The 9,810-nt window shown below is 45.4% G+C and overlaps 1 long non-coding RNA gene across 2 annotated transcripts; it reads left to right on the forward strand.

Annotated features, from left to right (window-relative positions):
* The first annotated feature begins 3,258 nt into the window (after window positions 1-3,258).
* Window positions 3,259-7,216, forward strand: LOC118659036. Of its 2 annotated transcripts, none has more exons than XR_004968436.1 (4): window positions 3,259-3,749; window positions 4,119-4,461; window positions 5,759-6,004; window positions 6,119-7,216. It is a non-coding gene; the product is annotated as an uncharacterized LOC118659036 (long non-coding RNA). The 2 variants fall into 2 exon arrangements; XR_004968437.1 differs by having other exon boundaries at window positions 3,259-3,630.
* Window positions 7,217-9,810: the final 2,594 nt, after the last annotated feature.

Here is a 9,810-nt window from a genome sequence, read left to right on the forward strand (position 1 = left end):
TGTGCTATCTCTGCCTAAAACACTCTTATTCTCTTCTTATATGGCTACTTCCATTCTGCTTAGGGTCTCAATTTAATAACTTCTCAGGAGGCCTTCCCTGACTTCACCTGACTTTAATAACTTCACCAGGGACCCCTGCTCTGTACTCACATTGAACCCTGTTCTTCCCTCATCATAGCACTTGTCGCACTGCATTGCACTCATCTTTGTGTCCCCACTGGACTATAAGTTCTAAGTGAGCGCGCCCTGCTGGTGACTATCTTATTTAGCCGCGAGTGCTTGGGGCACAGTTAACAATAAATATTTGTCAAGTCAATAAATGACAAATGAATATTTCAATATAGAGGAAAGCAACTTCTCTTGGGCAGTCTTGGGAGGGGAGCGGAGGCTGATCCGCTCAGTGTCAGGTTACGGAATGGAGGTCTCTTGCTAAGGCAGGAGGGAGAGAAGGAAAATCAGCCTAAAACCCAGCTTGAATGCCTGCTTCCGTCTGGAGTGACTGGACTGTGAGCACACATTCTTCCCGTGGCCCCTGCTTTCCTACGGAATCACTTCCTGAATCCTTCTTGGGATTCCTGTGGCAGCCACATGCACTCGTTCACTGACTGTCCTGCATGGTCCTGGTCCTTGTATGTGCGGGTCCTGTCTTCCTTGGTCTGTTTCAGCATCAGGCGGAATGCCCTACAGAGGCCGAGGGGCAGTTAGCAACTTGTCATCTGTGCTGGCAGCCAGATGACTTGGTAGCCACCTTCATGAACGCGAGGCCACAGGAAAGGAATGGGCGCGTTGCTCTTGGTCACCTAGAAGGGCTAGTCAGATCTACTAACGAGGCAAGTGGGGACTGACCTGGGGTCGAATATGCGTTTGGGGTTTCCCTCAGGCAGACATTTGGACCTGACAGTTGGTGTTACGCGCTGTTGAGTCGACTCCAGTTCCTGGCGACTTTGTGAGTGATGTTCACCACGTCCTGTCTCAACAGCCCTGCTCAGCTCCTGCAGACTCACACCTACGCCTTCTTCTATGGCAGTGATGGCGAACCTTTTGAGCTCGGCGTGTCAGCATTTTGAAAAACCCTAACTTAACTCTGGTGCCGTGTCACATATAGAAATTTTTTGATATTTGCAACCATAGTAAAACAAAGACATATTTTTGATATTTACTTTATATATTTAAATGCCATTTAACAAAGAAAAATCAACCAAAAAATGAGTTCGCGTGTCACCTCTGACACGCGTGTCATAGGTTCGCCATCACTGTTCTATGGAGTCAATTCATCTCATATTTCGTCTTCCTCTTCCTGCTGCCTTCTGTTTTGCCGGGCGTTATTGTTTCTTCCAAAGAACCCTGTCTTCTCATGATGTGCCCGAAGTAAGACAGCTTCAGTTTTGACATTTCTGCTTCCAGCGATGTTTCAGGCTTAATTTATTCAAAACCTGTCGGTTCTCGGTTCTCGGTGTAGAAATTGGAGGTCGGACAGGTTACACACAGGGTGTGGATGCAGAGCTCTACAGTGACCTCTAGTGGCGTATCTGCATAATGGAAAGAAAACTGTGAGGCCTGAAAATACAACAGAAAACAAAACAAAACACATCAGATGACAGGTTTCTGCTTCAGGCATTTCCTCCATCTTCTTTAGATTCTTACTGAAACACATGTTCAGGATCACCATCATTTTTCCCCAAGTGGTTTTTTTGTTTGTTTGTTTGTTTGTTTGTTTGTTTTTATTTAAATCTTTATTGTTCAGATTATTACATTTGTTCCTCTTTTTTTTCCCCCCCATAACTCCCCTCATCCCAGTTCCCGCCCCACCCTCCGCCCTCACTCCCCACCCACTGTCCTCATCCATAGGTGCACGATTTTTGTCCAGTCTCTTCCCGCATCTCCCACACCCCTTTCCCCCCCAGGAATAGTCAGTCCATTCCCTTTCTATGTCCCTGATTCTATTATAATCACCAGTTCATTCTGTTCATCAGATTATTTATTCACTTGATTCTTAGATTCACTTGTTGATAGATGCATATTTGTTGTTCATAATTTGTATCTTTACCTTTTTCTTCCTCTTCCTCTTCTTAAAGGATACCTTTCAGCATTTCATATAATCCTGGTTTGGTGGTGATGAACTCCTTTAGCTTTTCCTTATCTGTGAAGCTCTTTATCTGACCTTCAATTCTGAATGATAGCTTTGCTGGATAAAGTAATCTTGGTTGTAGGTTCTTGGTATTCATCACTTTGAATATTTCTTGCCACTCCCTTCTGGCCTGCAAAGTTTCTGTTGAGAAATCAGCAGACAGTCGTATGGGTATTCCCTTGTAGGTAACTGAGTTTCTTTCTCTTGCTGTTTTTAAGATTCTCTCTTTATCTTTTGCTCTTGGCATTTTAATTATGATGTGTCTTGGTGTGGTCCTCTTTGGATTCCTTTTGTTTGGGGTTCTCCGCGCTTCTTGGACCTGTAAGTCCATTTCTTTCACCAGGTGGGGGAAGTTTTCTGTCATTATTTCTTCAAATAGGTTTTCAATATCTTGCTCTCTCTCATCTTCTGGCACCCCTATAATTCTGATGTTGGTACGCTTGAAGCTGTCCCAGAGGCTCCTTACACTATCCTCGCATTTTTGGATTCTTTTTTCATTTTGCTTTTCCGGTTGGGTGTTTTTTGCTTCCTCGCATTTCAAATCATTGACTTGATTCTTGCGCTCCTCTGGTCTGCTGTCGGGAGTCTGTATAATATTCGTTATTTCAGTCCGTGTATGCTTAATTTCTAGTTGGTTCCCCAATATAAGATCGAGGGTCTCATTAGTTTTCTTGTAGATCTCATTAAGTTTATCGGCGGCTTCTAAACAGTTCTTGAGAGACCTTAAAAGTGTGGTTCTGAACTCTATATCTTCCATTGACAATTTTGTCCTGTTTTTTTGTCTCCGCATTTTGTTATGCTTCCTTGGTGCACCCCCTAGTGGTCTTTGTTCGCAGTCTTATAATTAAATCTTGATTGTTGTAGCTAATACCAGGGAGGGTTTGACCTCCAGGCCAAGTGGCTATGAGAATGAACTGTGTCAGCAGTGAGAGAACTTCTGTCCTCTAGGGAGGTGCTAATCTAGCCTTTGCCTGAGGCTATCTGGCAAATGCCTGTGTGCAGGGCTTGGGCGGGGCGGGTCGCACAGGATCAACAGGGTGGGCCGGAGAGAGCCAAGTGGTTTTTAAAAACATGTTTATTTAGTTGCCAATATTTTTAAAAAGTGTATATTAATTAAAAACCAGGGGGGATTTCATTGAAATCTAGTCCCTCTTAAATAACACGAAGACCTGTGAAGAGAGCTTGGATTTCCATGTAATGACAATCACTGGAGCTGAAGACCGGCTGTCCCTTGCGGCTTTCTTGAATAAGTTAAATCCTCCACCCGATGTCTGCAGCAGTCAGCTGAGATTACATTAAACTCTCCTAAAACCTAAAAACCGCAGTGTCTTACAGCAACTTACAGTGTCTTACAGTGCTTAAATGCCATTGTCTGTGGTGGATATAGGTTTCGGGGTCCTGAATGAAGGAGCAGCCCCCGTTTGGAATATGCTGTCCTTGCTGCAGAGGGAAAAGAAAAATGGTCACACGGAGCCAAGGCTTCGTGCTTCTGCTCACACATGGTAAATGTTGTTTCTGTTCACATTCTATTGGCCAAAGCAAATCATGGGCCAAGCTGACATCAGTGGGGCAAGGAAGTCTACTTCCTCCAAGGGGAAGTCCTGCAAGTCATATGGCCAAGGTGAGAATATAGAAAGCACTTATGGGAAGGGCAGTGAATAATTGAGAACAAGAATATAATTGGCCACATTCATTTATACTTTCTGTCTGGCTCCTTTCTGCATTGGGTTTGCAAATCCAATTTAGGTAGATATCAGTAAAAGATAAGGGACTAATCTATAGTAATTTCTTATATTTAGTTTTTATTGAGATGTAATGTACACACATTTTAAGTGTGCAACTTGTTGAGTCAGTTGCACACACCACATGCATATATACACACACACGTGTGTGTGTGTGTGTGTGTGTGTGTGTGTGTGTAACCACCACTCAGATCAGTATGCAGAACATTTTTAACACTGCCAGTAATTTCTTTCTTGCTCCTTCCCAGTCAATACCTATCCTGCATAGAGGTAACAGCTACTCTAACTTCTAACGCTGTTGAAGATCACGAGTTTCAGAAGGATTTGTTGAATCTGAGATTTCTCTGGAAGATTCCAGTGGAGAGGTAAAGTAGGAAGATGGAAGATTGAACTTGGCACTTAGAAGAGGTATCTGGACTGGAGATAGAGATGAGGCAGTTGTGAGCCTATACATAGGAGATAGTGATGGACAGGAGACAAGGGCAGGTCAATAGTGTCTTCAAGCTTGATGGACAAGCCCCAGAATATGTCTAGCCTCACCCTGGGAACTGGAGACTCAGAGGAGACCCAAGTCTATTGTCTCAACTACTGGTAAGTTGTAGGTTCCTGAAGCATCCATCTGGAGCCTTATTAAAGACTAGTAGCCTGGTGCACAAAAATTTGTGCACTCGGGGGGAGGGGTCCCTCAACCCAGCCTATGCCCTCTTGCAGTCTGGGACCCCTCGAAGGATGTCCACCTGCTGGCTTAGGCCCACTCCCTGGGGGATCGGGCCCAAGCTGGCAGTCAGACATCCCTCTGGCAGCCTGGCAGCCCTTGGGGGATGTCCACTTGCCAGCGGGGAGCAGGTCTAAGCTGCAGTCGGACATCCTTAGTGCTTCTGAGAAGGTGGGAGAGGCTCTCACCACCACCATTGTACTGGCAGCCGTCAGCCTGGCTTGTGGCTGAGCAGAGCTCCCCCTGTGGGAGTGCACTGACCACCAGGGAGCAGCTCCTGCATTGAGCGTCTGCCCCCTGGTGGTCATTGTGTGTCATAGTGACCAGTCATTCCAGTTGTTCTGCTATTAGGGTCAATTGCATATTACCCTTTTATTATATAGGATTGAGGCCTGGTGCACAGGTGGGGGCTGGCTGGTTTGCCCTGAAGGGTGTCCCGGATCAGGTGGGGGTCCTGCTGGGGTGCCTGGCCAGCCTAGGTGAGGGGCTGATGGGTGTTTGCAGGCTGGTCACACCCCCTTCAGGGTGGGGGGTCCCCACTGGGTGCCTGGCCAGTCTGGGTGAGGGGCTGATGGCTGTTTGCAGCCTGGTCAAGCCCCCTCCCCAGTGGGGATCCCCACCCATGGAGGTTTGGCTAGCCTGGGTGAGGGGCTGAGGGCCATTTTCAGGCTGGCCAAGCCCCCCGGCGACGGAAGCTCACAGCCTCTCCTTTTTTCCTTTTTTCTTTTTTTTATTCTGGGATTTATTTACCTTCTATAATTGAAATTTTGTAGCCTTGAGAGGAGCTCAGAGCTGGCCATGGCAGGCGGGAGGGAAGCCTCCTGTTCGCTCTAGCTCCGTGGCCACAGCTGGCTGAAAGCAGGTATCTGGGGTTTATTTATCTTCTATAATTGAAACTTTGTTGCTTTGAGTGGAGCTCAGAGCTGCTGCAGTAGTTGGGAAGCTTGGCTCCCTCCATCATTGGGGCAACCAAGCCTCCTGCTTGCTCCAGCTCAGTGGCTGCTGTCTGCCATCTTGGTTGGGTTAATTTACATATAGTCACTCTGATTGGCTGGTGGGCATGGCTTAAGGGGTAGCAATGGTATGGTCAATTTGCATGTTTGTCTTTTATTAGTGTAGATACCTTTTGCCTGGAATTCACCCCTTTTCTTAGAGTATCTCTCTCCTTTTCAGAGGTGGCCCACAGTAGACATATATTATGTGACCATTAATTTTGACCATGCCTGATTAGCTCCTACATGGATACCTGATACAATTTGAGCCCATCTGGGGAATGTTTTATTGAGAAATACAGATGATGGGGAACTAGAAGTTAACCTCTACAAATGATGGAGTTCTTGGGTGAATCTCAACAAAAAATTCCTGAGCTCTGTGGAACTGCCTGGGTTCCCACCCTTTTTGATGCCTGGAATCCATGAGGTACCCCGTGCCTTTTCATTAAATCTCTTGTTCTATGAAGCTATTTTGAAGTGGGTTTGGGATATTGTAACCAAAAGAGTCTTAATTAGGACTTGCCTTGATGTGTCTAATTAGGGGATCATTAACAGCATGAAGCAAAGACTGAGGCTGAGCTGAACTGGCCAGGAACCAAGGCAGGCAGCTTTACAAGTCTCCATGACAAGAGCGAAGAGTGTGGTGACTGTGCTTCCTGAAGTCATTGCAGATTATTTGGCATCAAATGACTAAAGGGCCCTTTTGTGCATGGCTAATCATGTGGGGATGTTTAGCACAATCCAATATGCCCCTTGGTCCTGCCATGGCACTCCATAAGTGAGATGTGAGCCTGCACTGTCTTTTCCAGACAAACCTTGCTATGTGTGCATGTGCGTGTGCGTGTGTGTGTGTTTTACTATCTGTCTAGTGGATAAGGGATTCAATTACCCCTTTAGCCTTAAAAAATATGCCAAAGGATGGTGCTGGCCTTCTGTGGCTTGGAACTAACTTATATTGCACAAATCTGTTTCTCATTTATGTGGTTCAGCCAAATCACCAGGGTTGTTTTTCTCCCCATCGAATGTGACAGCACAGAAGGCTGGCATCCAGGCTGGCATCCTTTTTATTGGGCATTCCACGCAGATCCTGAGCGTAGAGGGGAATATAAGACATTACTGGAAATTTTTTGATGTCTGTCTTTATAGGACAGAAGCTCTCAGAATAAATAATGATGGAAGAAGGCATTTTCAAATACCCAATTAATTTCTGTTACTAGACTCACATTCTATTAGCTGGTGTGATTCCCTAAAGGAGTCTTATGGTGATGTTTCTAATGCACTGCCTTCAATACATAATTGTGACTGATGCAAGATAGAGTTTAAAAGAATATGAAAGAAAATACTATGCCCTAATAAGGTAAACAAGCGTTCTGGAATGTAATACTTCCAGAGAACTGAGGGATTTATTTGTTTAAATTTTATATATAGAGTGTCCCCCAAAAAGTATACACACTCTTTGAATAATTATAAAGGCAGTGTTTATCAAAATACATTTCATTTTCAAAATTGAGCTATCAACTGTTAAAGTATATATGCATTTTTGGGGGGAGACATGCTGTATTATGATGATTCTGTAAAAGGCCATAGCTAGTAAAAAATGAGAACCTAGACATAACCTAAAAGTTATTTCTTAAAAAGAGACACCTAGCCCTAACCGGTTTGGCTCAGTGGATAGAGCATTGGCCTGCGGACTGAAGAGTACCAGGTTCAATTCCGGTCAAGGGCATGTACCTTGGTGGCGGGCACATCCCCAGTAGGGAGATGTGTAGGAGGCAGCTGATGGATGTTTCTCTCTCATCGATGTTTCTAACTCTCTATTCCCTCTCCCTCCCTCTCTGTAAAAAATCAATAAAATAAATTAAAAAAAGAGACACCTAATGGACGTCATTATTTATCTGGGGAGAACATGGAAGTACAACATAAATGTCTCATTTAGTAAAGAAATATGACTTTGATTCTCTACACAGTCTTTGCCCTGGGTGAGCAGGGCTGAAGAGATACCCATGCATCTGCCACAGGGGATTTTATGTGGAGGGACTCAAACACAGTACATGGTTTGAGCTGGTTCTTCTTAACCAGCCCCTGGAGAAACGGTCCTTTAAAACCCTTTTCCTGGATCCCTCAAGCTACTTTATTTATTTACTAGAGGCCCAATGCACGAAATTCGTGCAGGAGTAGGCCTTCCTTCCCCTGGCTGCTGGCACTGGCTTCCCTCTGGCACCTGGGACCCGGGCTTCTCTCGCAGCCCTGACTTTGTCCTGAAGGTCATCTGGAAGGACGTCCAGTCTAACTAGCATATTACACTTTTATTACTATAGATTTATTTATTTATTCATTTTTATTTTTTGGCTCCCGTTAGCTAGCATTGATTCATTTTGCTTGCAACCACATAATCCTACCTAATACAATAGAAGGCACACAGCAGAGAGAAGTAGCCCGGGGTTCACCATCTGAGTCGATGCCACACCTGAGGACCAGGATGCACAGCTTCAGCCTGCATCCTCTCCAGGGGTGGGCAAACTTTTTGACTCGAGGGCCACAATGGGTTCTTAAACTGGACTCAGAAGAAGGAGCTGCGGCCGTGTTTCCCGACGTTGCCATGTTAACACTGCTGCTGGTGAAGGAGCGGAGGGGAGAGCAAGAGAACCCTCCGCTCTTTCGGCTCCGCGGGCCGGATAGAACAGCCGAACGGGCCGGATCCGGCCCACGGGCCGTAGTTTGCCCACACCTGCTCTAACCAGTGGTTCTCAACCTTCTGGCCCTTTAAATACAGTTCCTCATGTTGTGACCCAACCATAAAATTATTTTCGTTGCTACTTCATAACTATAAGGTTGCTACTGTTATGAATCGTAATGTAAATATCTGATATGCAGGATGGTCTTAGGCGACCCCTGTGAAAGGGTCGTTCGACCGCCAAAGGGGTCGCGACCCACAGGTTGAGAACCGCTGCAACCTGAGCCTGGGTAGCTGTGGCATCCTGGTCTTTGTGCTGGGGGAAGGCGAAGGAGCCAGGCTGGGCAGCCCCTCTCTTTCTGGAGGCCGTGCTTCTGCTTTAGTCACCTCACTTTGGGGCAATGCCCCAGTTTCTATTGGAGCTATAGAGGCCAGCAGTGCCTTGAGAGTGTGACTTGAGAGCAAGGCAAGGGTCTGAACCTTGTAACACATTCTTCGACATCACCAAATGATGCCCCAACTGCAAAGACCCGGCATGCATGCATTGCAGTGTCTTTCAATCTTTTTTTTAAAAAGATATATATTTTTATTGGATTCAGAAAGGAAGGGAGAGGGAGGGAGAGAGAGATAGAAACATCAATGAGAATCATTGATCAGCTGCCTTCTGCACGCCCCCTACTGGGGAGGGAGCCTGCAACTGGGTTATGTGCTCTGACCTGGAATCAAACCGTGAGCCCCTGGTTCATAGGTCAGTGCTCAACCACTGAACCACGTCGGCCGGGCTCTTTCAATCTATTTAGCTCATGTCACTCATCCCTTCCATGTTTCCTTAGTTTTAATAAACCCAAAAGATGACTGATTTTTACTTTCTGTATTTGGTATTAAGAAACAAGGGTATGTGGACATGTTTTTAAAAAATGACAGTCTCATGATAGCCAGCATTGATTTAATACATCTTCCTGGGAGGGGGCTGAGTGTGCAGGATGGTTGCTGAATACAGTACATCTGTTAGACAGTGTGAACCCAGAAAGCAGCATAGCCAGGAAATTAATGTACACAGTCGGAAAGCATTTCAGAATGTGCTACCCTTACTCTGATAACTGCGAAAACAGATGGCCCTGCTTATCCTTACATTGCAAAGTTTACCTGCGCATTATTTATCTTATAAAAAGAAGAAAAAGAGAACTGCATATTTTTCTGTTGAATGCAGAAGCCATAAAAATAAAATTGTCTTCAACAAACACTCTCCATATGCGACCTTCAGCTGATAGCTAGTGAATGGATACTTTATGTAAGATTAGCACTAGCTGCTGATGGGGGAACCATATATCTACATGTGTTTACAAAACAGAGCTCCTTGGCCTCTGATAGCTCCCTACAAATTTATATATTTTTTCAAGCGGCATAATCTGGAATTAATGGATAACGGCTGTCATGCTGCTCACGCACAACATTTTGGATTATTCTTGGTTCCCTCTTCAGCCACTGGCCCTTCGAGAGCACTGAGGTTTGGCTGTGTACACAGCTTGTCACAGAGCTCCCAGCTCACCACATGCTCC

Source organism: Myotis myotis, unplaced genomic scaffold (assembly GCF_014108235.1).
Source record: "Myotis myotis isolate mMyoMyo1 unplaced genomic scaffold, mMyoMyo1.p scaffold_m19_p_6, whole genome shotgun sequence".
NCBI lineage: Eukaryota > Metazoa > Chordata > Mammalia > Chiroptera > Vespertilionidae > Myotis > Myotis myotis.